At 42.7% G+C, this 26,329-nt stretch overlaps 1 long non-coding RNA gene across 1 annotated transcript in view; it reads left to right on the top strand.

Moving 5' to 3' along the window:
- The window catches only part of LOC128094897 (uncharacterized), a 28,496-nt gene extending 18,485 nt beyond the window's left edge, over nt 1–10,011 (top strand). Inside the window, exons 2-3 of the long non-coding RNA XR_008213106.1 lie at nt 1,202–1,391; nt 8,696–10,011. This is a non-coding gene — a long non-coding RNA (uncharacterized LOC128094897). The remainder of the gene's footprint in view (nt 1–1,201; nt 1,392–8,695) is intronic.
- The last annotated feature ends 16,318 nt before the right edge of the window (nt 10,012–26,329 follow it).

The following is a 26,329-nucleotide window of genomic DNA, read 5'->3' as shown; positions in this document are numbered from 1 at the left end:
CCAGCTGTGAATCTTTCCAGCCTTCTTTGCTTGGCTTGCAAGCTTTAGTAACACCCCTTTGCCTTCACGTCATTAATTTCCCGTTCCTTCCTTTGTGGTACCTGGAGATGTTTCATTCAGGCTTGCTGTGTGGTTTTCTGGCTGGTCTTGGAAACCATGATCTGGCTAGCTTGTCTCATTTCTACAGGACGTGACCGTTTCTAAGCCCACTCAGCAGCCAGGCTTGGGGAATGTATATGTTTACAGTATTCTGTGTGTGCGCCTGTTTGTGTGCCCACATGTTGTCTTAGTTTCTTTTACATTACTGTGCAGGCATCATGATCAAGACAATTTATAAAAGAAAAATGCTCATTGGGGCTCTCAGTCCAGAGAATTAGAATCCATGATCATCACAGTGGGGAGTGTGGTGGCGGGGAGCATGGCGGCAGGCAGACAGGCTTGGTGCTGGAGCAGGAGCTGAGGGCTTACATCCGATTCATAAGCATGCAGCAGATTAAAAATGACTGCGAACAGCATGGGCTTTTGAAAACTCAAAGCTTACCCCCAGTGACACACCTCCTCCAACAAGGACTCACCTCTTAATCCTTACCACACAGTTCCACCAACTGGGGGTCACATGTTCAAATACACAAGTCTGCAGGGGATATTTCTCGTTTAAGCCATGACAGAGTCATACAGTTTTTATGAATATTATTTTGAGACAGAATTTAGCTATGTAGTGTAGGCTGTCCTTAAACTTGTGGTCCTCCTGGCCCCATCTCTGAGTGTTGAGATCACAGCTGCATGCAGGCTTAGTTCTATGAAAACAGCAATCCATAGGGACCCCATCTTGATAACCACCAAATTGCTTTCCATTTCTGTAGTTTTACTTTATCCCAAATGCCCTTTAAGCCAAGCAATACAACCTGTTTCCTTGGGGCCTGACATCTTGCATTCAGAAAAGTGTGTGTGATCAAATTTATCCCTGTTGTCATGTGAATCAATAGTTTGTTTTATTGCTGAGTAATATTCCACTTTATTTCTACTTATTGAAGTGAGTTTGGGTTGTTTTTGTTTTGGGAATTAACAAATAAAACTGTTTTAGATATTTATGTAGAAGGATTTTTTTGTGAGGGGATTGTGTCTCAGTTTTTTTTCTGGTTGCTGTGATAAAAATCCAATAAAGGCAGCTTAAGGGAAAAAGATTTATTTTTGTTCACAGTTCAAGGACAGTCATCATGTCAGGAAGCTGAAGCAGGAGCTGCGGCAGCTGGTCATGTCTGTAGTCAGAAGAGAGAACAATGAATGCTTTGCCACAGCTCAGATTCTCTTTTATCACGTACACGGTCCAGGACCAACCAGGGAATGGTGCCGCCAACAGTGGACTGGTCTTCCCACTCAAAGGAATTAAGGTAACCCTCCATAGATGTGCTTGGAGGCCTGAATCCAAGGTGGTTCCAGATTATGTCAAGTTGACAATGATCACTAACTATCATAGGGGAAACAAATTTTTCTCTTTAGTATAAATATTTGGTGATTATTTGGTTCTCTGTGTAAACTGCTAAACTCTTTTCTGTGCTAGCTTCAGTTTCCACCAGCAATACATGAAAGTGACCTTTCTCATCCACACTTGATATTGGCAGTTTTTAATAAAAAATTAGTCATAATAGATGTATAGTGATGTTTAATATGTGATGCTAATTCAAACTTCCCCAGTGACTAACAACGTTAAGCGTTTTCATTTGCTTATTGCTGTTTACACATCTTCTTTGGTGAGGTCTTTGTTCCTATCTTTTGTCATTTTAAAATTGGGTGGTATGTTTTATTATTGATGAGTCTGAGACTTTAGGTATTCTCAATGCAAGTTATTTGTTAGAAATAAGATTTGTAACTGTTTTGTTTTACAGTGTGACCTATGCTTTTACTTCCTTGAAAAAAGACTTATTTTGCTTTGTGTATATGAATTTTTCTGCATGTATATATATATATATACACATATACATAGATATATAAATATGTGTGTGTATATGTACCACTTGTGCCTAGTGTCAGTGGAGGCCAGAGGAGGGTGTAGGTTCCCTACAAATGGTTGTGAGCTTCCATGTGGGTGCTGGGAACTCAACCTGACTTCTCTGTCAGAGTAGGAAGTGTTCTTAGCCATAGAGCCACCTCTCCAGCCCCCTAATTGTGCTTTCTTAACAAGTGTCTTCTGCAAGCAAAATTGTACATTTTGATAAAGTTCCACTTATGTTTTTCTTTTATGGATCTTGCTCTTGGTGTTATATTTATTTGTTAACCCAAGGTCACAAAAGTTTTTCCTATGTTTTATCTAGTAATTTCATAAGATCTTATTTGCATTTAGGTATACAATCCATTTTTGATTCATATTTGTATTATGATGAAGTAGAGGTATCTTTTTATGCTTGTATGTTTTTACATATGTATATCCAATTTTGTCACATTATTTTTGAAAAGCATATTCTAAATTTAATTATTATTATATTTTGTATAATCAACTTTAGTATATACATGCATGCTATATATATGCATGTATACATATCAATATGTGTTAGCTCTAGTTGGTTTTTGTAAATTTCTAACAAAAATAAATGTGGGAGGGCAGTGACATAGCTGAGTAGGTAAAGGTACTTTCTGCCAAGCCTGATGACCTGAATTTGATTTTCATGACTCACATAGTGGAGGAAAATAGCCAGTTTTCTCAGTTGTCCTCTGACTACTGTAGCTTGAGTTTTCCTGCCTGGCCCACAGTCAGGACAAGTCTCTATCACCTGCCAGTCCCACAGCCTCTCAGACCTGACCAAGTGAACACAGAGACTTATATTGGTTTCAAACTGTATGGCCATGGCAGGCTTCTTGCTAACTGTTCTTACAGCTTAAATTAATCCATTTCTATTAATCTATACCTTGCCACATGGCTCGTGGCTTACCGGCATCTTTACATGCTGTTTCTCATCGTGGCGGCTGGCAGTGTCTCTCTGACTCAGCTTTCCACTTCCCAGCTTTATTCTCCTCCTTGTCCTGCCTACACTTCCTGCCTAGCCAATGGCCAATCAGTGTTTTATTTATTGACTAATCAGCAACACATTTGCCATACAGAACATCCCACAGCAGACTGCCACATGCATGGTGTGGCAGATATGTGCTCCCCACACAAAATAATTAAATGTAATAAAAAATGGAAGTGGGGAGATGGCTCAGTGAGTAAGATGCCTTACCATGTAAGCATAAGAACCAGAGCTAAAATTCCAGAGCCTGTGTAAGAGCAGGGCACGGTCACTTGCGCTTGTAACCCCAGTGCTACGCTAAGTGAAGAGAGGAGGATTACTAGGGGTTGGTTGTGGTGGTATTTTACTTGTACTGAAATGTGATTTTAATTGTATGTTAATAAATAAAGTTGCCTGGGGGTCAGAGCTATTAGAGCCATAGCAAGTGCGTGGCGGCGGTGGCGCACGCCTTTAATCTCAATACCATAGAGGACCTGGAGGGCTGTACATACAGGCAGTGACGAGGCAGGCACGTGTTTGGGTTTACAACCAATGAGAAGGCAGAACAGCTAGACTATATAAAGACATACACACAGGAAGTAGGTCCCTTTCGGAGAGCTCTCCAGGGCCAGCAAGAGACTCTGTCTCAAGGGAATAAGATAAGATGGGGAGTGATAGAGAAGGACAGTTAACATCTTCCTTTGACCTCCATGTGCACTCAGATGGGCACATTCTACACCTACACCACACACACACACACACACACACACACACACACACACACACACACACAATAAATCAATAAATCAATCTACCTAGCCTATGGTAGTGTTTTTCACACTACCATAAGAAAGAGTGGGTACATTTGATCTAAGTTGTCTGACTTGGGGATACAGAGTCACTCATCTTGTCCCACTCATACTCTACTGACATCTGTGAGATCTGTAGTGATGTCCCTTCTTGCATTCCTGATGTTGATTATCTTGTGTCATTTCTCTTTTTTCTTGTTCGGCCAAGATCTTTGCAAAGAATCAGCTTTTAGTTTGTCTACTTTTTCAATTTCAACTATTTTAGCTGCCATATTTATTATTTCTTCTTTTTGCTTGCTTTGAGTTTATCATGTATTTTTTGTTTGTTTTCTACTTTACTCATTTGATTTATAAAGCTTAGTTTACCCACCTGAGACTTCTTCCAAATATAAAAGATAATATTACAAAGTTATCCCCAAACTCTGCTTTGGCAATTATCCCACAATATTTCAATATGCATCTTCATTTTCTTAACATTCCATTTTTAGTTTCCACTGTGAACTCTTCCCTCTTTGGATTATTTTGATGTGTTTCAAAAACTACCAACTAGTTATTTTTCAGAACATTTGCTACCAGTTTTATGATTTGAGAACCATCTCAGGTCTGCCATGATATGAAAATTTTGATTTCTCTTATTGTAAATTTGTTAATGTTAATAGTTTAGAATAGTCTGTCTTTGTGAATGTGCATTTAAGTTTGAATATGCCCTTAAAACATTGTATTCTTAGGCATGTAAGGTGGCTCAAAGGTGCTTGCCATCAAGTTTGATGACCTGAGTTTAGTCTCCAGGACCCACATGGTAAAATGAGGAAACAAACCCCTGTGAATTGTCCTCTGATCTCCATATACATGCTATTGCATACATGTATCCCTTACCACCCACACACAGAAGAAAAAAGTTATGTTCCACTCTGTAATATGTTTCAAACTTTCAGTTATGTTAATTTGACATAGAGCCTTTATATATCCTTCTGTTTTTATAGCTACTGTTTATTAATTACTGAAAGAAGTACTGATGCAGCATGTAAAGCTCTAGATTGATTTACTTATTTCTTTTTTCATGCTCTGTTTTCAGGTCTATCATGTTTAAGACTGTTATGTAGAGATTTCCTGAAGAACTAGTGAGGAATACTGTTATCTATGATAATACTCTTTATTCTAATCTAATTTTATGATATGAATGTAGGGACTCTGATTTATTTTTGCTAGCATTTCCTGGCCTATTTTCCTGTCTTTGCTCTTTTACCCTTTTAAAAATGAGTTTCTTGCAAACAGCATATAGTTGGGTTTTAATTTTATAAATGAAGTCTTCTTGAAATTCTTGTCTTTTAATTTTTATATTTAGATAATTCACATTTACTGTAATTTTTCTACAAAGTTGAAGTAAAATCTATCATCTTGCTGGCTGCTGTTGTCCCATCTGCTCCCCCCCCAACATATGGTATAAGAATTTTAGAGAGGTATTACCACTTTCTCTAGCTTGTGATGTATTTGCCACTCATTTAAACTTTGTTATGAGCATTTATTTGGTTGCTTCTGTTTTCATGTTAGTTGTCCTTTAGGATAGTTAGTACCAAAAAAAATGATCTTATCTTGCATTTCTAAGGTTTTTCATTTATTTGTTTAGCTTTCCTGGTTTCTGTTTTATATTATATTCCTTCTGCCCAAAGAAATCATTTTAAGGAGTCTTCTTCTGTATATCTCCAACAATGAATTCTGTTTCTGTTCACCAGAACAATATCTTTATTCCTCTTTTATTTAAGAAATGTTCACATTGGGTATAGAGTTCTGAATTTTCCGATCTCCACTTGGCCACATATTTTATCATTTAAAAGCTGTTGCTTCATTATCTTCTAGCTTGAGGAGTGGTTTATCATAATTATGTTTTTAAAGTCCCCCTTTACCTTATTACCTACATTTTTTTGTTTTGTATTTATCTTGCTTTGTTTTCTAACTCTTTCAGATCTATGTTTAGTGTCTGTCATTCACTTGGTAAATCCTTGGCTTTTATTTCTTTCACTTTTTTTCTTGCTCATTCTCTCTCTTTTCTTCAGGTGTTTGCTGTAATTTGGTGGATGAGTATTTGTGTCTTTTCTTTCCTTCTAGGCACCTGTCTGGCTCTAAATCTTTTTTAAACTAATTATTTTATGACTCCAGGTCTACAGTGATTCAAGAAATGTCATGATCATGTATCCTGCCTGGATTTTTTTTCTTATTCAACAGGCAGGACTAATGCTGTTTTCAGTTTTTTTCTGTCCCTGAGTGGAAACAAGGGATCTACAGCATAATTCTTAGTGGTTCTATCTCATTTTATTGATGTGGTATGCCTTTGTTAAAAACTATTTCTTGCTATTTGGTAATTAGGTTGCTTGTATTTGTTTTACTATTAATATTGAAATAATATCTTTGAACATACAGCTTAATACTCTTATATGAGTAGGAAAAGGGTCAAAAGTGTGATTGTAGATGTTTATTGTTCAAGGGATTTTATTGTTCCCATTCTGACTTTCAGGAAATCTCTGATAATAACCAACACTCTATCATAGATGACGATGTTTTCGAGTTGCAGCTTGGGGGCTTTTGGGAAATTTTTTTCATGGCTATGAGTAACAGCTCCTCATCACAGACTTGGACCTGACATTTGCTTGGGGTATGTGGTATTCACACAGAGAAGCCCAGGTTTATATCTGTGACCAGCTCTCACTGCATAGAGCACTTGTCATAAAGGAAGGCCTGGGCCAGGCTGGGATCGACACTGATGAGCTCCACCCAGGCTGTACTGCAGGGCAATCCTCTGACAGCATAAAGATACTTGAGGAGCATTTTGGCAATTCCTGTTATAGGAGTTCTAAAGCACAGAGCAATGACACTCACACAACATGAAAGCACAAATTGAACATGATAGAGATGAGTTTCTGATAAAGTCAACTTCTAATTATGGTGCTAGCAAATAAATAGCAAGCAGTCTTTGGATTTCTTACTTTTTCTTTTCTTTTCTTTTTCTTTCTTTCCTTTTTTTTGGTACTGAAGAGAATGCTGTGGCTGGTACTTTTAGTTTCAAATTAAAGTGTTTAGTGCTTTATAGAGCAGTTGCTGTTTAAACTGCCAATAGTATTTAACATGAATTTACTCACCATTCCCCAGCCTCACACTGAATAATTTGTAACACTAAACCTGCTCAGTACTCCAAAATGCCAGATAAACTTTTCTCATTTGCTCTTAATTTGGCCATGCAGGACCAACATCTGAAGGTTCTTTAAACCACTTTTGAGAATGCATTCCTATGAGTGCCACCCATAGACCCTCTGCTCCTTGTCATTATCCATAATTATTTCTGATCCAGAGCATCCCTTAATGCATGTATCAAACTGGCATTCTCCTCAGTGTGAAGCACATTCATCTCTATTAATTTTACCCTCCCTCCCAGTTTTTAAAGGGGACTGCAGATGTTTGGCTATTAAGAAAAAGCTATTAGAAGTTAACACCTTTCTCTCCCTGGAGGCTGGCATTTTCCTCAGTCTCCAAATGCTACCCTATTTCACATTATCATCTGCTAAGATGAAGTACTAGCGCCTTCTCCCAGTTTTACTTTAGAGCAGCAATGCTATTATGAGCTGAAGATGGGACTCTGCTCAGCCTGTGGCCTTTCTTCCCTCTTCTTTCTTTTCAGATGGGTCTTGCTAGACAGCCCTGGCTGGCTTTGTGCCCTTGCTGCTTCTTCCTCAGCCTCCTGAATGCTCAATGCATGGAACCCAAGTGTGTGCCACCATACTTGACAGAACTGACTTTTAGATATTTATTTTGAGAGTGTGCTTCCAGCTGGTGGGCAGGTGAGGCCTCAGGCGAAAGAGGTGGAGCTGACTTGTAGGAGAGAAAGGGGTCTGCTTCTTGCCTGTCCTTCCAGTGACCCCTTACGCTCTCTTCACTGACTCCTTCCACTTCCTTCCCCGGCCCCTTCCGCTTGCATGATTTCTCTCTTAGTGATTCTACTGTTGTGATAAAAACACCATGGCCAAAAGCGACTTTGGGAAGAATGCTTTTATTTCATCTTATAACTCTCATGTCACACTTCATTACTGAGGGAAGTCAGGGTAGGAACTCAAGGCAGGAACTGAAGCAGAGGCTGTGGAAGAATGCTGCTTACTGGCTTTCTCCTCATGGCTTACTCAGTCTGCTTTTTTATACAACCCAGGACCACCTGCCCAGAGGTGGCATCCTTCATGGTGCTGGGCCCTCACACATCAATTGCTAATCAAGAAAGTGTTCTATAGACTTGGCTACAGGGCAATCTTATGGAGGTATTTTCTCAATTAAGATACCCTCTTCCTAGATGTCTGTTTTTTTTTTCAAGTTGACAACAAAACAAAACAAAAACTAAAATCAACCAACCAAACAAACAAATGCCCCACCAGTACAGTGTCAGTGGAGTATTCCAAGCATCATTGACACACAAAATGGCTAAGGCTGATGTAGCAACAAACCCAAGGAACTACAACTGGCACACCAGGATGGTGATTTTAGCACCATAAGGCAAGGAATACCGGAGGCCTGGGAAGAGAAGAGATGCTAATACATAATCTGCTATGATCTGTTTTGGGATATGAGGTTTTAAGGCTTGTAGGGCTTGGGTTCCAGATCACCTGCTGGGAAGAAGCGCACAGGAATGGGGAGGCCAGGATATAGACAGATGTGGTTGCCCCCTACTGCTAGCTGGAGTTTGGGACCCTCAGTGAGGAGCAAGCTGAGGGGGTGAGCACCAGTCTGGCAAGTAGAGTCTCCCATGAACCTCCTGGGCACTCTGACTGACCCAAGCAGGTCTACCTGCCGAGCACTGACTTGTCTGAGGATGCCGAGGATGTTTTGTCTCATGGTTCTCCCCGTCTTCTCCGTGTTTGTATTTAGGAAGACAGAAGTCAGGGAAGCAAAGCTGAAGATGCTAAACCGTGGACCACCTACACTACAGGTCTCTTCGGTGCTCTGCCCAGGACCTTCACCTGAAGCTTGGACAGTAGTAACACCCAAGTCCCTGTAAAAGGTTCCTGTGGGGAACGTGCCATGAGAATATGTCTGTCAGTAATGCCACGGAAGATGCAGATGAGGAAATGGATTCTGTAGCAAGTTACATCCTGGCCTGGGGGCCCTTTTTGATGGGAACAGGATTCAGTTTGTTTCTTGTTACTGTTGATATCTGTTCTTATTATATTTCAACACCTTGTTTCAGAGGAGTTTTGAGTCAAGCAAAAAGTAAACAAAAGCCATACAATCCTGTACACTTCAGCTATTGCTGGTCACTGTGTGCTTCTCTCTCCTGTGGGTAGATTCCTTGATTCTCTGAAGAAAAAAATCTAAGGAATTAAGACATGGACCAGTAAATATCCCAAGAATATGAATTAATTATGACTGTGGTGATATTTTATCTGTGTAACCTAATAAAGCTTATCTGAGGATCAGAGGAAAAAGTCAGCCACTCTAGTAAACATAGAAGTCAGACAAAGGTAGCACACGCCTTTAATCCTAGCATTCAGGAGGCAGAGATCCATCTGGATCTCTGTGAGTTCAAGACCACACTGGGAACAGAGCCAGGCATGGTGGCACATGCCTTTAATTCCAATGTTAGTTAACCATAAAGGTCTGTACAGACAGATAGGAAGAGACAGAGCTGGGCAGAAAGAGGAAGTGATGTAGCTGGGCGGAGAGAGGAAGTGAGATTGTGGAACAGAAAGGCATGTAGGTGTGGGTATACAGAAAGTAGCTTGCTCTGGAGGCTGAGGACCAGGAACTAGAGGCCTTTAAGCTTTTAGGCTTTTAGCAGTAGTTCAGCTGAGATCCATTTGGGTGAGGACTTAGAAGCGTCCAGTCTGAGGAAACAGGATCAGTTGAGAAGTTGGCAAGGTGAGGTTGGCTGTGGCTTTCCCTATTTCTCTGATCTTCCAGTGTTCACCCCAATACCTGGCTCCAAGTTTTCTATTAACAAGACCGTCTAAGGTTTGTGTTACATATGACAGAATTGTTTTAGTATAAGACTTCAAATCAATACTATTTTTGTAACATTATAATGATCATTTCTCTGGTAGTTCTATTTTTCTGTACACCCCACATAAAAAGTTTGTTTTGCTTTTACAGGACATTGCTTGCAATTTAAAATTGTCACTTGACTCCATTTAAAGACTATGGATTAAGCTTGATTATGCTAAAAATAAAAGTAATATCTCCAACTATTTTTACACATTGTATTGAGAGTCTGTGATTCACTTCTCACAGGCATGTACTGTTCAAAGTGTCTCTCCCTAAGTCCTACCACAAAGGTCAAAAGATCTAGACACTTTTATTCATTTTTGATATCTTGTGTATTGCACACTTTTTTTTTCTTTCTGGAAGAAAGCAGTCTGACAATAGCTCTTAGGAACATGGGTGCATATGTCTCTGACTCAGTGATGCTCCACGAGGGGACTGAATGCGAGACCTCTGCAGCATTATCTGCAACAGAAAAGAAAAAAGAAAACCAAAGGTGTATTGGTATGTTGATGCAGAGTGACCTATGACATGTTAAATGTCAAAAGCAAATGTTGGAATTAGTATTTGTCACATGGTCTCATTTCAAAGCTATATATGCCCACCTGATGATACAATTTGTACAGAGGTTCACATGGAAGATATTTTCTAGGCTGCTTTGAGTCAGGGTCTCACACTATAGCTCAGGGTGACCTTGAGTTCACAGCAAGCCTCCTGCCTCAGCTTTCTGACTTGGACCATTACAATGAGTTGTCAGAGGCAGATTATTAACTTTTCTTTTTGAGATCTTTGGGTAGTTTTACATGTTCTAGAAAGCATGCATAACTGTAGTTATAAACATGAAATTAATAAAATAAGAATCAAGTCACCAGGTGAATTCAAGATTGAGGATTTGGGTGCCTACTTTATATGCAAAGGATATTAAAAATTAGCCATGCTCTTGTTATGGGAAAGGTACCCCCAAGACTAGTCACTTGAGTATACAGCAAGATTTTCCACTTTTGACTTGCTGGCTCATGGTGTTGTGGTGTTCTTACATACAACTCTAGGAAGACATTTGCATGTTAACATCTCTCAGTGTGAATACAATCTCTGTGACAGAGACTGCTCTCCATCTATTACAGAATGCCCCTCTTTCACATAACTTAATTTCCTTCATGATTTAAACAGAAGATATGAATGACACAATAGATAGCAGATAGGGAAGCCCAGGTTTGATTAAGAAAGTTGCTCATCAAAAATGTGATGTTTTTCACATAAAAAACTACTGATTGGCTGCCTGATAATTCACTTGATAACAGTTTTGAAAGGCCCACGGAATAGATTGATTTTCTGATTTTGCTCAATTCATTTGAGCCTTTCCTGTCCATCAAAGGAAGGACCTTGTTCTAAATTAAGGGACAACTAAAATGAGCTCTACCCTTAAGAATCTTAAAACTCTACTGAGATGACTGTCCCTGAGCTCTGGAGTCCTGGGGTGAAATGTGAATGAAGGCTGTTTGGTGACAACATTCACAATCACTTACTCTTAACATTAGCTATCACTTGATAGTGTAGGGATTTGACTTGGTGGCTGTCACATCAGACCACTCCCCTCTGGCTCTCCCTGCAGTGAATGTCACCCCAGAAATCAAGAGGTAGATAGAATGGGGAATCACGGCTACTATAATCCTGTTGCAATAACTTAAAAATCTGCTTCTGCTGATTGGCTTTTCTTATTCTGAGTTGAGTTTGTCTCCTTCATTGCATTTCCAGTGACCTTTGATTGGCTGCCAGCCATCGTGAGTTTGATCTGATTGGATCCTCTGCAGTTTTGCGTTCCTTTAACCCATTTCTGTGCTTCCTCTGGGATGATTTGACTCTGTGGAGTTTATTCTTACACTCCATGAGGTGAGGCCACAGCAGTCTTTGGTCTAGGACTTACAATACCCCTTTGATATATTCTAGGTTGATGTCTAGCTAATGGGTTCCCAAAGCGTTCCTAGCCACCTGTGAGGACTGGTGACTTTCCTGCCCTCTCTGCCACTGATTGATTTCTTTCCCTTTCCCAGGTCATTTCCACACAAGCTTATCCTGTCAGTTTTTAGCTGAAACTCGAGGGGATGTATGGAGCTTCTGAGAGTTCCCCCGAGGAACCCATGCTGCCTGTTAGTTCCTCTCTGAAACTGAGTTTTCCTACTTTGTTTTTTGTTATTTGAGGTGTGTGTGTGTGTGTGTGTGTGTGTGTGTGTGTGTGTGTGTGTGTGTGTGAGAGAGAGAGAGAGAGAGAGAGAGAATCTAGTCCCTATTTCTTTAGTGTAAATCTGTCTGTCTGTTTATTTATTGTTTTGTTTTTTGAGATAATGTCTTGCTATGTAGTTCTGGCTGTCCTGGAACTCACTCTGTAGACCAGGCTGGCCTCACATTGAGACATCTGTTTGCCTCTGCCTCCTAAATGCTGGAATTAAAGGTGTGTGCCACTATGTCCAGCTGGAAATGAAAGCCTTAAAGAATCTCAAAAGGCCAGCTGGTTCCCCAATCCCAGCCCTATAACCTACAGTGACACTGTACACCCTAGCAAGCTCCTAAAGTTGAACAATCTGAAACACTTCTGGACAAGTTGAACACTTCAGGTCTAAAAGAAAGAAGATGTCTAGGTAACAAGAAGTAAGGTAGCATCTGCCATGTGGTAACCACAGGAGTTTCTTGGTATCACAAATTGTCACCTTTCTGTCATTGCTAGTACAATAAGAAGACACACCCTTCCTGGTCCCTGGCTGTCTTCAAGCTTACCTCCCCTTTGTCCTGCTACCTGCAACCATGCTGACTTCCCTCAGTCCCAAGACAGTGCTCAAGGGCTCTACAAGCATTCTTGGTGATGGTTGCAGCGGTGACATCATTTCTCTTGAATGCTAAGCCTGCCTTAGGGAGGAAAGGTTCTTAGAGGCCTCTTCTCTCCTTTAAAGCATTCACACCAGTGTGATGACAGGAGGTTCCATCATCCTTAGGTAACCAAAACTGGAAAGCCATCTTAGATAATGATCCCTTAAATCTGAGATCTAATATTTCATGGAAAACAGGATTTACAAAAGTTCAGTTCACACTACATTTTGAAAAACAAGTCTAAAAAACATTAAGGGACCATGGTGATGGTTCTGAAGTCATGAACATTTGCTGCATAAGCATGAGAACCTGAGTTCAGATCTCTAGAACCCATGTAAAAGCCAGATGTAGTTGCATATACTATAATCCCAGAGATTTAGTTGCCCCCTTGAGGCAGGAGGATCCCTGGGGTAGCTTAGCTGGAGGTTCAGTAAGAGAATCTGCTTCAAAGGAATAAGACAGAGAGTGGCTGAGCAGGACCTGCATGTCTTCCTCTGTCTCCATCTGCACTCATGCACACACACACACACACACACACACACACACACACACACACTAACACACATGTACACACCCACTCACACATGTCCATACACCAAACATAACCATCACACACATTCTCTCTGACACAAAAAATAATTATAAAAATATAAAATTTATTTTTATCTTGTTCTTGCAAATTTTATATTCCAATTTCAACCATGCATTGTACTTTTGGATGATAAAAGGGAATCCATAATTTTCACAACAAAATCCATTGGTGGCACACCATGACTTCTGGTGTCTTATTTACATGTTGTCTTCACTACATAGACAGAAAGCTGTTTATTTAAAATAGAGTCCTGGTCTTTGTGATTTTTTTGCAAGAACATTTCTTAACTACCTAACAGTTCAGTCTTTCTGCCTGACTGTCAGTCAGCTCAACCTCCCTGGAGAAGCTCTGTCTGTCCACTGTTACCAGGTCATTGATGGTCTCATCTGTTTCTGGCTTGACTGGGGTCTTCAGTTGTTCTCCGGCTCTCTCACCAGCCTTGTACAATTCCATAGTCTTGCTAAAATATTCAATTCTTAGAATTTGCATCACACCACAGATAACCAAAGAACCGAAGAGAAACTGACCTAGTGATGACAGCTCTTTGGGTTCTGGTAGATAGTGGCCTTGTGTGTGAGTGGAAACTGATCTTACAAGTAGCTGACTCTGAATATTTTTGAAAGTATTATGGTAATTTTTACTTCCCTATCAAACCCAATGAATGTGGACACTTGGTACGCAAGAACACAAGGCCTCCCTATGTGTAAACATTTGTGCGTGTGTTTAATATGGTCTTTATTATTAGATGTCACTCCAGAAGACTGGGAGATCTGAATCTCTGGAAAATAGCCAAGACTTGATAAAAAAATGTTTGCAAGACAAGTAAATGCACTGGAGACCTATGAGGAGAGAGGTTCCTTGGCAAAGCATCTCAGCACACGAGATCACTCTAGTGTTGATGCTCTGACTCCTTAAGGACATCATGCTGGTTCATTGGCATTCCTTTCTGCCACACACTGGCGTTTGGTGAGATGAACGTACCAGCCAGGTGTGGTGGCTCACCTCTATAATCCCAGCAAGCATTTTACTGACCATGATGACCTATATTGTCAAGTTGACAGGTTCTAGAATCACTCTGGAGACATCTCTGGGCACATTTGTGAAGGATTGTTTAGGTTGGATTGATTGAGGTGGGAAGACCCACCCTACCTGTTACACTGAATGAAGAAGACAAAGCAAGCTGAGCACAGCATTTATAGCCCTTTGCTTCCTGTTGGTGGATGCATGGTGACAAGATGCCTCAAGTTCCTGTTGCCATGCCTTTTCTGCCATGATATATCCTCTTGAACTATAAGCCGAAATAAGCCCTTTCTCCCTTAAGTTTTGATCAGGTATTTGGTGGAATTAATTAGAAAGGTAAGTAATACACGATTGAGTCATCTCCTCAGCCCCCACATTTGTCTTCATAAAAAAACAATATCTCTCATCCAAAAGTCCCCAGATAAGAATAAACAAACATTTAAGTAAAAGTCTTACAGACTGGACACACAGTAGGTAGACTCTGGCCTGCCACAGACCTCAGTTTATGCAGTGACTGTTTCTGAACAGGTGCCCCTCCTCAGCACTATTAGCATCAGGGGCCTTCTTAGCACCAACCCTGAGTTAGGAGAAGAGAATCGCTCTGGCAGACTGTGGCTCACTCTCCACCCCCTCCATCCCCAGGTGCAGCAACAACCCAGTTTCAAGAGCTGTAAGTCCCACTCAAAGCACATATCTTGATGCCCATTATGATCTAGTTCAATCATAAACTATAATAACAAACTCCAAAAGCAAAAACAAACAAACAAACACATTAAAACAAACAAACAAAAAACTTTCTCATTTTTTCTCCTACTTAGGACACACCAAGTGCTTTCTGTGTTGAGACCCTGGGGTGTCTTTTTCAGGAGGTGCAGCCCCAGCTCTGCTCTGGCATCCTCTGAAATCTTGGCATCCAGCAAAAAGCTCTGTCTGCATTTATGTACTGATGGTCATTTCCTTTCTTCTCATGCCAGGATTGGTCACAGCTCCTCAGTACTTGGCTCCTTCCAGCTTCAGATTTTAGAACAGGATCCAGCCAGACTGTCAGAAAGGTCCTGAGTCTATGCAGTCTGCTCTGCTTGTGTCTTCATGTCAGTCAGCTGATTCCAGAGGCTGGCCCCTGGCAAGAGAGCTTCAGATCTCAGCTCTGCTTCAGTAGGCTCTGACTACCCTTCTGCATTCATGGGTGTTTGTTCATAAGCTGAGGGGCTGAGGAGATTACTCAGTCAGTAAAGTGCCTGCTTTACAAACACAGAGACCTAACCCCGATACCCAGCCTTGATCATGGGCATATGTTACCCTGGTGCTGTGGGGAGAGACCAGCAGAGCTCTAGTACTAGCTGGTTAGTCAGTCTAGCCAATGGGTAACTTCTGGTCTCAGTGAGAGACCCTATATCAAAATATAAGATAGAAAGCAAGTCAAGAAGATCATAGACATCAACTTCTGGCCTCAGTATGCAGATGCAGACAACATATACCATACACATACTCTATACACATCTACTATCATCTATCTATCTATCTATCTATCTATCTATCTATCTATCTATCTATCATCTCTCTCTATCATTATCTATCTATTTATATGTCTGTCTATCATCTATCTAATCTATTTATCATCTATCTAAAATAGAATCACAGAATGAGATAGAACTATTAATAGAAGGGCCTTTAATCAATATTCACTTGCCTCCATTCATTTTTTTTCAGTGAAGAGTTTTATTTGGTGGGGGAAGGAGAGAAAGAAAAAAAAAGAGAGATAGGGAGAGGGAGAAGGGGGAAAGGGGTTCAAGAGGTACTCACCTTGTGGGAGGAAAACAGAAGGGAGAGGAGAAGAGAGCACCTCCATTCATTTTAGAGGGGAAGAAACTAGACACCAGAAAAGCTGGTGACTTGCCAATGATTACTCTGTGAGTCCAGGGCAGGGTCCCCATCTCCTGACTTACTCAGAGATAGCATGATAAAAAGTTAACTTTTGTTGGGGAGGGGGTGGACTAACCTCAACTTAGTTCTATGTCTTTGATCTAGAATTCTCCTTATATGCCTATAATTTGTAAACTTGTTATTTTCATGGTGTCCCAGAGTTCCTGTGTTCCATTTGTCAAATTAAAAGAATATTATTTTCTTTGAGTGAATGATCCAGTTCCTCTACCTTGTCTTCAGGCCCTGATATTCTGTCTTCTTTGTGATCCATTTTCTTGTTGAGACCGTCCATTGATTTTTTTTTTTAGATTTATTGAAATTTTCATTACAGTGAGTTTTCATCAGCTTTTTTGCCTCCTTAGTCAATTCAATGTACACATCTTAAGTTGATCTCATTATTTCAATCAGTCATTGTTGGTGCTTTCTAGGACTTCAATCAGGATTTTATTTCTGACCTCTGTAAGTTCATTCAGGAGTTTATTCATGTTCTCTTTGAATTCTTCAAGCTCTTTGAACTTGTTTATAATTGTTCTTTTGAATTCTGTGTCTCACGTTTTGTGTAAGTTTTTCTTGTTGGGGAATGTTGCTGTGGGGTCTCTGGGGAGGCGTACTGTCTTGGTTTTTCATGTTGCTTTCTTCTTGAGATGGGACCTGGACACCTGAAGTTAGGTTGTTGATTGTATCTTTTTATGTGAGTTTTTAGCCCACAAGGATAGAGTCCTGATTCACAGCATCAGGCTGAGCTGTTTGGCAGAATCCTGAGGAGATAGAGCTAACTGCAGTGGGTCCCTTACCAGGACCATGCAGGTAGCTAGTTGCCTAGGTGGCTTGAAGAAGCCCCAAAGGTGAAGAGTTGAAAGAAGCAGTTCTCTTGCCAGGGTCAGTCATGATGGCTGGGTGCCTCGAAAGGGTCCTGAGTTGGAGGCGGTGTATACCCAGAGTGAAAATAGAAAGGGTCTCTAATGGGAGTAGAGGGACACCTTGTGGACTGGGTACCACTGAAAAACCACCAGCGTGGGACCCAATGAAGGTAGGCAGGATCTTGGGGCTCCTAGAGAGAATAAAGGCGAGAACTCTATTTGGCAAACTCCAAGAACTGCAGGCAGGGTGTTGAACAGTCTAAAAAGGAGGAAGAAGGACAGACCTGGTGGTGCAGCCAACATGGGGTCCAGAGAAAGGCTGGAGAGATATTAGGTGACCCAGCAACATGACTGATGCCGGTACACGTAGGAGGGTGTTGGCCTCTTTCCTCCTTTTAAGTTGTTCATGTCAAGTATTCTGTCCTAGCAACAAGAAAGCTAACTATCATATCGAGAATAGGCTGGCTGTCTTCCCTAGACAACACTTTTAAAACTTGGGTTTATTTAAGTACATTTTACTTTTAACAAAATCTACTCCTTTCCGGGTGACTCTATCTATGAAGTTTTGCAGATAAATACAGCTGTGCACCTCCATCAAGATGCAAACTTCTCACGGTGATGATCAATACTAATTATCTTCTTGATGAGCTCTGGAATCACCTTGCAGATGCACCTCTGGAAATGAGTGGGATGGAGCTCCTAGACTGGTGCAACCAGGGTGGAAAACCTACCCTAAACCTGGGTGGTACCATCCTGGTGGGTGGGATCCTATACCAAATAAAAATGAGACAGGGAACGTTCATTTCTCTGCTTCCTGACTGTAGACACAATGTGGCCATTCGCCTCACACTCCTGCTGTGTGTGCCTTCCCCTGCTGCGAGGGATTGTGCCTTCACATCCTTTCTCCCTTAAGTTGTTTGCCAGTCATTTAGTCAGGACAACAAGAGAAGTACTTGATATGTTGGTCATCCCAGAAAGCCCTCCCCTTTGCCTTTGGAGTCTGTTCTTCTTCCACCCTGCACCACTGGCAATGGTTGATCTGTCTCCTGTCCCTAAAGTGTTGCTTTCCAGTGATCTCTAAATACAATCACGCACTGAGGAACCTTTGCATGTCTAGACTCTTCCACTTAGCTCAATGTTTTTGTGATGTGTCTGTGTTGTTTTATGAATCAGTGGTGTGTGCTTGAACGTGTGAGTTATCTCCACTTTGGGGTGGTTGTAAATGGAGATTCTGTGAGCATCTGCATGGTGGCTTGCTCTGAGTGTTCCTGTGCTGTTTCATGTGCCAAAGGCCAGTGCTTCATGTGGTCACACATTTCTGTCTCAAATAGCTTTATTGAAGCTGGTGCCTGGCTTAGACTCCCACTTCTGGAATACTGTTCAATGTAGTGGTTAAGTTTGTCAACTTGATTGGATCTAAAAACACCCAGAGAATTCATTAGTGAGGCACTCCTTTGGGTGTGTCTGGGAGAGTGTTTCTAGAGAGGATTAACTGAAGTGGGGAAAACTCATCCTCAGTGTAGAATGCACTATCCCCATGAGGGGTGCTATACTGATTAAAAAGAGAACTAAAGGAGAGTCAGTTGAGCACAATTTCTTCCTCAGTTTCCAGATCTTGAAGTTGTAAGCAAGCAGCCTTCTACGCCTGAGGCCACGCCTTGCCCTTCATAAAGGACCGTATCCTGAAACCATGAGTCAATAGATCTCCCTTCTTTCCGTTGCTTCTTGTCAGGCATTTGGTCACAGTGATGAGAAAAGTAATGAATACAGTTGTTCGCCATTCCAAGCAGGCACTCGGGTCCAGACTGTGTTCTCAAATCACCACTGTACTCTCCAGGACGCTTGCTCCTTCCAGAGAGTGTTGTCATGCTTAGACCACATTTGACCTTCTCTACCAGTAGCCCTTCTACTGCTCCCAGTGAGAGGAGGAAAACTGTGAGTGCCCTCTCTGATGCTTTCACTCCAGATCTGAGGGGTGAGTGAGATTTGCCAGGATTTCTTAACCCCTGAAATGGCACCTGGGAAAAGCAGTGGGGTCAAGCTCAGTCATTTTGCCCAGTTAATGGTTTTCACTTCCTCCTTTGGCTGACACTTTTCAAGTTCAGACTTAGGAATGAATATCTTTTCTTTTGGCTATATTTTCTTTCCATTTTGCTTTGGAGTGAATTTCTTCAGCTCTTTGGGCAGGGGCATTCCACTCTGTGGCTGAGGCTGGCTACAAACTCCTGACCCTCCAACCTCTACCCACTCCAGATTTATTTTAAATTGTTATTGTTCTATATGAATGTTTAGAAATTTTCTCAAATACTTTTTGGTAGCAGGATATAAATAATCCCTAACACAGGAAGCTACTGGGTTTGGTCAAGGGTTACCTGGGACCCTTGGGATGCATTGGTGGTTGGGAGGTGACCAGTGAGGGTATGGAGGAGTTGACAAGTACCTTTGGATAAGTTGAATGGTAGCTTGGCTCAGTTTGCTATTGTCACTCTTCAGGGAGCTTAGTGTCATTTTATGAAACGTAAATAGTATTGAGGAGTGTCACAAACTCAGATTCCTTCAGAGGCTAGGGAGGTCCTACTAGCTAGTAGAATAGGTAAGTAGAGGGCAGTAGGGCACAGTGGGGATCACAGCAAACCAGAGAGCCACCTGTCCCATCTGATGATGTGTTTCCCCTCTACTCTAGCCAGTGGAAAGGTAGGTGTACAAATCTTGCTGGGACTTTAAAGAGAAGGCATGATGCAAGCAACCAGGCACTTGGCTGTGGTTGATATACTGTGCACCCCAATAAACTTATCTGGGGGTCAGAGAACAGAACAGTCACAATATTAAACATAGAGGTTAGGCAGTGGTGGCACACGCCTTTAATCCTAGCATTCCGGAGGCAGAGATCCATCTGGATCTCTGTGATTTCAAGGCCACACTGGAAACTGAGTCAGGCAGGAAGCAGAAAGGTATATAAGGCGTGAGGACCAGGAACTAGAGGTCTTTTTAAGCTTTTAGCTTTTAGCAACAGTTCAGCTGAGATCCATTTGGATGAGGACTCAGAGGCTTCCAGTCTGAGGAAACAAGATCAGCTGAGACGTCATCGAGGCGAGGTTGGATGTGGCTTGCTCTGTTTCTCTGATCTTTCAGCTTTCACCCTAATACCTGGCTCCAGGTTTGTTTTTATTAATAAAACCTTTTAAGATTCGTGCTACACTTGGCCTCATCATTCTCTTATGAGATGCCATCTTCAGATGAAATCTTCAGTAGACACCTCAAAACTTCAGGAGGAAAGGGGTAAACTTGGGATTGGTATGGCTGCCTAAAGTGGGGACTTCAAGAGGCCCTTACTCCAAGGCTCCATGGCTCTACAGGACAAGTTGGAGATCTTAAGATTAGATCATAGGCAGAATTCTTCTTCCCCGTGCTGAACCCCTTTCGTGCCTTATGTGCTCATGGGAATCATCCCTTGCTCCTCGTGCTGGATGCATTAGTTTCACCCAACTACAGTGACTCTGAACCAACTCTACACAGCGAGCCTGCTTTACAGAGGAGAGAACAGTTTCCAGGGGCCATGGTCTCACCCACTGGGGGCCCTGAGCTCTTTGCACCCACACGAGTGTGTGTGTGTGTGTGTGTGTGTGTGTGTGTGTGTGTGTGTGTGTGTGTGTGAATGTTCATGGTTCCTTGGGGGAAAGCAGGGTCTATCTTCTTGGACTATTTCTAGTTTGTGCTATTCTAGAACAGAGACTGGCAAATAACTTCCTGTGGGTCAAGTGCAGCTGGCAGTGTGCATTTTATATCACAGAACTAAGAATGGTTTATATACTTTTAAAATACTGTGTTTTTAAATGACCATTCATTGCTTGGCCACTTCCAGGAACCAAAGTCTGGATAGCTCAGAGACCTAAGATAGAACCAAACACGAACAGAAAAAAAAGTCAGTAAAATGATTCCTAATGATGATAGAACCTGGCATAGTCATCATCAGAGAGGCTTCATCCAGCTACTGAGGGGAGCAGATGCAGAGACCCGCAGCCAAACATTAGACAGAGTTTAGGGAATCCTGCGGAAGAGGGGGAGGAAGGATTGTAGGAGCCGGAAGGGTCGAGGACACCACAAGAAAATGGCCCACAGAATCAGCTAATCAGGGATTATAGGGGTTCATGGAGACAGAACTGACAAGCGGAAAGCCTGTATGGGTCTCACCTAGGTCCTTTACATGTATGTTATGGTTGTGTAGCTTGGTATTCTTGGGAGACTATTCACAGTCAGAGTGGGGTTTGTCTCTGACTCTTTTGCCCGCTTTCGGGACCCTTTCCCTCCTGATGGTTTCCTTCATACAGCCTTAATAAGAGGGGATGTGCCTAGTCTTATAACTTGATATGCCATGTTTGATTCACATCACTGGGAGGCTTACCCTTTTCTGAAGGGAAAAGAGGGTGTGGGGCATTTACCCACCAACCCCACAGTTCCCCAGAGTTTTCTTGTGTGCGAGCAGCAGGAAATATTAGATAGAAGGATTTATATTACAGAGATGAACAGATAGAAAATAAAGAATAGCCTTGAGAGGGCCTGGAACCTTTTCTAACGGGCCCTGACTGTCTCTGCCCCAGGGTATTTATAGAGATGCCAAGGGGTGGAGCAAAAGACCTCCTCCCCCAAGCAGAGTCAAGTGCAGACCATCTCAGACACCTGCACTCAGGCCCGTGGTCCTAATCATCCTCTATGTGGACCTGCTGGGTAAAGCCATGAGGAACCCGAGAATAGGCTCCCACAGGAGGGGACATGGATCTGGGAGACAGGGGAAGTTGGTGGGAGGGACTGAGAGGAGAGGGGGGAGGGGAAACTCGGTCAAGATGTAATTTATGAGAGAAGAATAAATAACAAACAAATAAAAATTATCTATACAAATATGTAAGAGTTACAGTGCAAAATTGATAAACTTTTAAATAATAAATACTTTTTCATGTAAAAAGAAGACCACTCAACAGAAACTGTATGTGATAAACAAAGCCTAAAATGGCGGCTTCCTGGCTCCTGAAAGTATGTTGAGGATTCATTCAGTCTGAGCCAGAGAGTAGGGCAGGATGGAGCAGCCTCAGGACAGGGGCTGCATCCCTGTGAAGCCTGGGGCTAGTTGAGTGGTTTGTATGTCTCCCCCAAGGCCAGGATCCCTGAGAGCTGGATTGCTCCCATGATTCAAGTTCCATCTCAGCCATGCCAGGATTCTGCCAGGCTCCAGAAACAAGGTGGCAGCCATATGGTTGTTCCATAGGAGTAAGTTCTGGAGGAGTGATGACCGGGCTCAACTTCAGGCTCAAATAGTTCCACACTTCCTCTCTGAACCTGGGTCTGTTCTGACTTTTTCTGGGGTAAGTCAAATGCCTCTGCTTCAGCAAGGTCCCATTGCTATGTCCCATATGTCCACAGTTCTGGTAGGCCACTCTAATCAACCAGCCTGCAACCCTAGAAGTCTGCCCAGGATGCATCCCTTATCTGTGGTGCTCAGTGTCTGTAGGGCATGGTACCCTTGTTACTCCCAGAAGCCATTCACAGCCTACATGGAGATGCGAGCTAATTTAACCTCTTCAGGGACCTATAAAACTGTAGGATGGTAGGTGTGGCCAGCTGATCTGGGACTCTAGGGGTGCTATCCTTGGCAGAGAGGGAGAACTCACTGACACTAAATTCTAGAATTGCTTTGGTCTCAGGTCCCACTGTGTGTTGGAAAGTCAAATCCCTTCAGTGGGACTCAGTTGCCCTATGATAAAGAATGAACTATATCTCTGCTTTTCACAGTGGGGTGCTTGAAGATTAAAACAAAACAGAAGTTCAGTTTTATTTTACTCCGTGTGTGTGTGTGTGTGTGTGTGTGTGTGTGTGTGTGTGTGGTGTGTGCATGTGTGTTTTGAGACAAGGTCTCATGTCTCTTGGGTTGACTTTAAACTTGCTATGTGGTTAGCACTGGCCTTAAACTCTTGATCCTCTTGACTCTACCTTTCCAGTGCCAGGATTACAGGCCTGTGCCACCCACCATGGCTGTTTTACCATTATCCGAGGATATGAATGTGACTATTATGTTTAATCTGGTAGTTACCTAGCTGGACATGTCTGTAAGTACCTGAAGGACTTTTATTTTGGCGCTGGGGACCAAACCCAGGGCTGTGCACATTCGAGGTAACACTCTGCACTTCTGAAATTTTAGTATTTCATGAATGTGTCAATCAGAACTGCACATTTGGATTCTCAAGGACAAGTGTGAGAAAGTACACACAGCTGTACCTACTGGAGGACCATGACATCATGGCTCTCTGTGAAAGTTTTTGTGACAATCAGAAGGGAGAGCTAAGCAGAAGAGTTGAGCCACCGGTGGGACTCTAAATATCACTTCACTGAAGGCAGATGGATCTACACTTTATCAGCCTCCACACAGGGACCTGGAATCCTGTTCTGCAGAACTGCCAGATGCCTGTTCCTCCACATTGTGTCCTCTCTACCCTGTGAGTGTTGGCTCCAACAGCTGTGCCTGTTCCTCCACATTGTGTCCTCTCTACCCTGTGAGTGTTAGCTCCAACAGCAGCTTCAGTCTTCTTAAGGAAGAGCTAAAAGCTTGAGATGCTTGCAACTAATTGTATCTCTCTGTAGCTTATTTAAATAACATTGAAATCAAAATAACCTACGGTAATGCAAGGGCCCTGTGGACACTAGATACTGCATTTCCTTCCTAAAAATGGTATGCACACTACCTGAGAGTCAGTCTCTAGAACAGGCTTCAAACCATCTACAAAGGACCAGGAGTGAACCTTTAGGGTTTGCAATTTAGAGAGTCTCTGTAGGAATGACTCAGCTCTGAAAAGCAGCTGTGAAGAATCCACAGCCAAGCCTGTGTCCTAATAAAACTTTATTTACAAAACCAGATTCAACCAAAGGTTTCTGATCCTTGTCTGAAAGATCTTGGGGCGTCTTTCTCCTCAAATTTGGGACTGTTTTGTTTCTAGTACTGGGGATTCAGTCAAGGGTCTCAGGCATGCAAGGTAAGCACTCAGCCAGGGAGGTACACCCCCAGCTCTGTTTTATTTTCTATTTGTGGACAGGTTCTCACTAAAGTGCCCAGGGAGGTCTTAAACTTGTGATCACGTCCTCCTCCTCCCTGAGTGCCCAGCTGGCCTTGTCTCCTGGCTTCTCAGAGCCCTGCTCTCTGTTCTCTAAGCTCCCAGAGGCACTCACTGGAGGATGGATAAATGGCTGACTGGCAGCCACAGTGAGGAGGGACTTTCTCTCCACACTCAGGTCCTGGCTTTGGACACTGGGCTCACTCCTCCTCAGGCCTGGATTCATCTGGACTTTCCTGGTGTCTTCCCCTATGACTGCCTCTGTGCTCTGTGAAGAGTCATCCCTGCCCCCGTCCATACCTTGCCCACATTTGGAGGCTGTTAGAGGAATCAGCCTGCAGCCTGGCCTGGGCAGGCTGGCCCTTTTATCTTTCTTTATAAATCACCCTCTCCCTCCTCCTGATCCCGTCTGTCCAGCTTCTCTGAACCTCCTCCAATTTGTCTCCAGTGAGTGGTGCAGAGTCCTGCCTGCAAGGCCAGGTGTGGCCATTCTGAGGTTTGAGGGGAAGGAGGGCCCCTTCTCCATCTGCCGTCAGGCGCCTTTGCTGGGCTCTGCTGGCTTTAGCCCAAGTAGTTTCCTTACTGAACAGTCACTCAACTTTTATTTCCTGAAGTTCGTGCTCAAGTGCCAGGTGGGAAGACCATGGCTGTGCCACGGCTTGAGCCCAGGAGTGTGTGCGGTCTTCTTATGCATTTTGCAAGCTCCACAGAAGAAACCAATGGGGTCTGAGATGGACAGTGTGGGGTAGACACAGCAGGGAGAGCAGGGCCTCTGAAAAGTGACTTCTGTGCTGAAAGATGAACAGAGCTGTGGGGAGGAAGAATCCATACAGAGAAACAGTGTGTGCAAACGTCCTGTGGTTTCGCTATGCTTGACTTGCCAGGGCTGGGAGATCTGTTCTTAGGGACTCTGGGCATGTCAGTGCTCTGAGGCATTGAGGACAAAAGTGCTCATAGGCCTGATGAGCTTCATGGCCATCCTGATAGCATCCACCTAAAGGAAAGGACCATGTGCTCAATTCTTCATTAAATTTATTAGTGTGCAGGGAAGACCTTTTGCAGATAAAGAAACAGAGGCTCAGAGAGGTTCAGTAATTTGTTCCATGTCACAAAGCTTTAAGGAAGGAGAGCTGTGAGTCTAATCCAGACAAGTTAGACTCGGTGCCCTTGGTGTGAGGCAAAAATAATTATTTCATTTAGAATTATGTGTGTGTGAGTGCCACCCCCATGAGTATAAACACATGCGTGTGGGAGCCCAGAGATGCCTGGGGCATGAGCATTAGAGGCTGTTGTGAGCACCCTGAAGTGGATGCTGGGAACTAGCTGCCTCATGCTCCTGCTCCAGTCAGGGAGCAGAGAAGACAAATGCTGGTGTTCAGCTGACTTTCTCCTTTTTATCTAGCTGGGGACCTCAGCCCACGGGATGGTGTCATCCATCTTAGGGTGGGTCATCCATGCTCTGTTAGTTTACTGGAAACATCCTCACAGACATGCCCAGAGGTATGCTTCTATGGTGATTCCATATCCTGCCAGGCTGACAGCCATTATATAAAAGCAAAGGATTGGTGACAGGGGTGAAGATTAGGTCAGATGTTTGGCTCTAACATCTGGGGCAGGGGATTGCCTGTCCCCAGATTGGGTGTGGAGGTAAGGAGCAGGCTGAGGAGGATGTCTGTTGCACACAGATTGTGAGGAGTCCATGGGCACCCAGGGGCCATGTCCTGGGCAGATATTGTGGAAGACAGAGTTGGGAACATGGGAGGGAAGCATGGTGGGCTATCTCCGGTGTGATTGTCTCACATCTCAGTAGGGTGAGTGCAGTGACAATCTCCCCACCTCACTCTCCAGTCTACACCAGAGAGGGTCCTTGTGAGGCATCTTTTGTCTATGGGGAAACTAAGACCCAAGAAAATATAGCTACTTGCTCTAGATCTTATGGCCAGTGCATGGTAGTTCAGGAAGCAAAGTATGTCTATCTATGTATCTATGTATTTATCTATATATGTATCTATTATTTATGCATTTATCTATGCATTTATATATCTATGTATGTATCTATCAGTTATCTATCCATCATTTATCATTATCTTGTTTATTTATATTTTTGAGACAAGGTCTGACATGTCCCAGGCTGGCCTTAATTTTAATATTTATCAGACCTAGAACCCCT

This window comes from Peromyscus californicus, unplaced genomic scaffold (assembly GCF_007827085.1).
Source record: "Peromyscus californicus insignis strain IS unplaced genomic scaffold, ASM782708v3 Scaffold_4__1_contigs__length_199733344, whole genome shotgun sequence".
Taxonomy (NCBI): domain Eukaryota; kingdom Metazoa; phylum Chordata; class Mammalia; order Rodentia; family Cricetidae; genus Peromyscus; species Peromyscus californicus.
The sequence above is the reverse complement of the archived record's forward strand: the minus strand, read 5'-3'. Positions and strand labels throughout refer to the sequence as shown.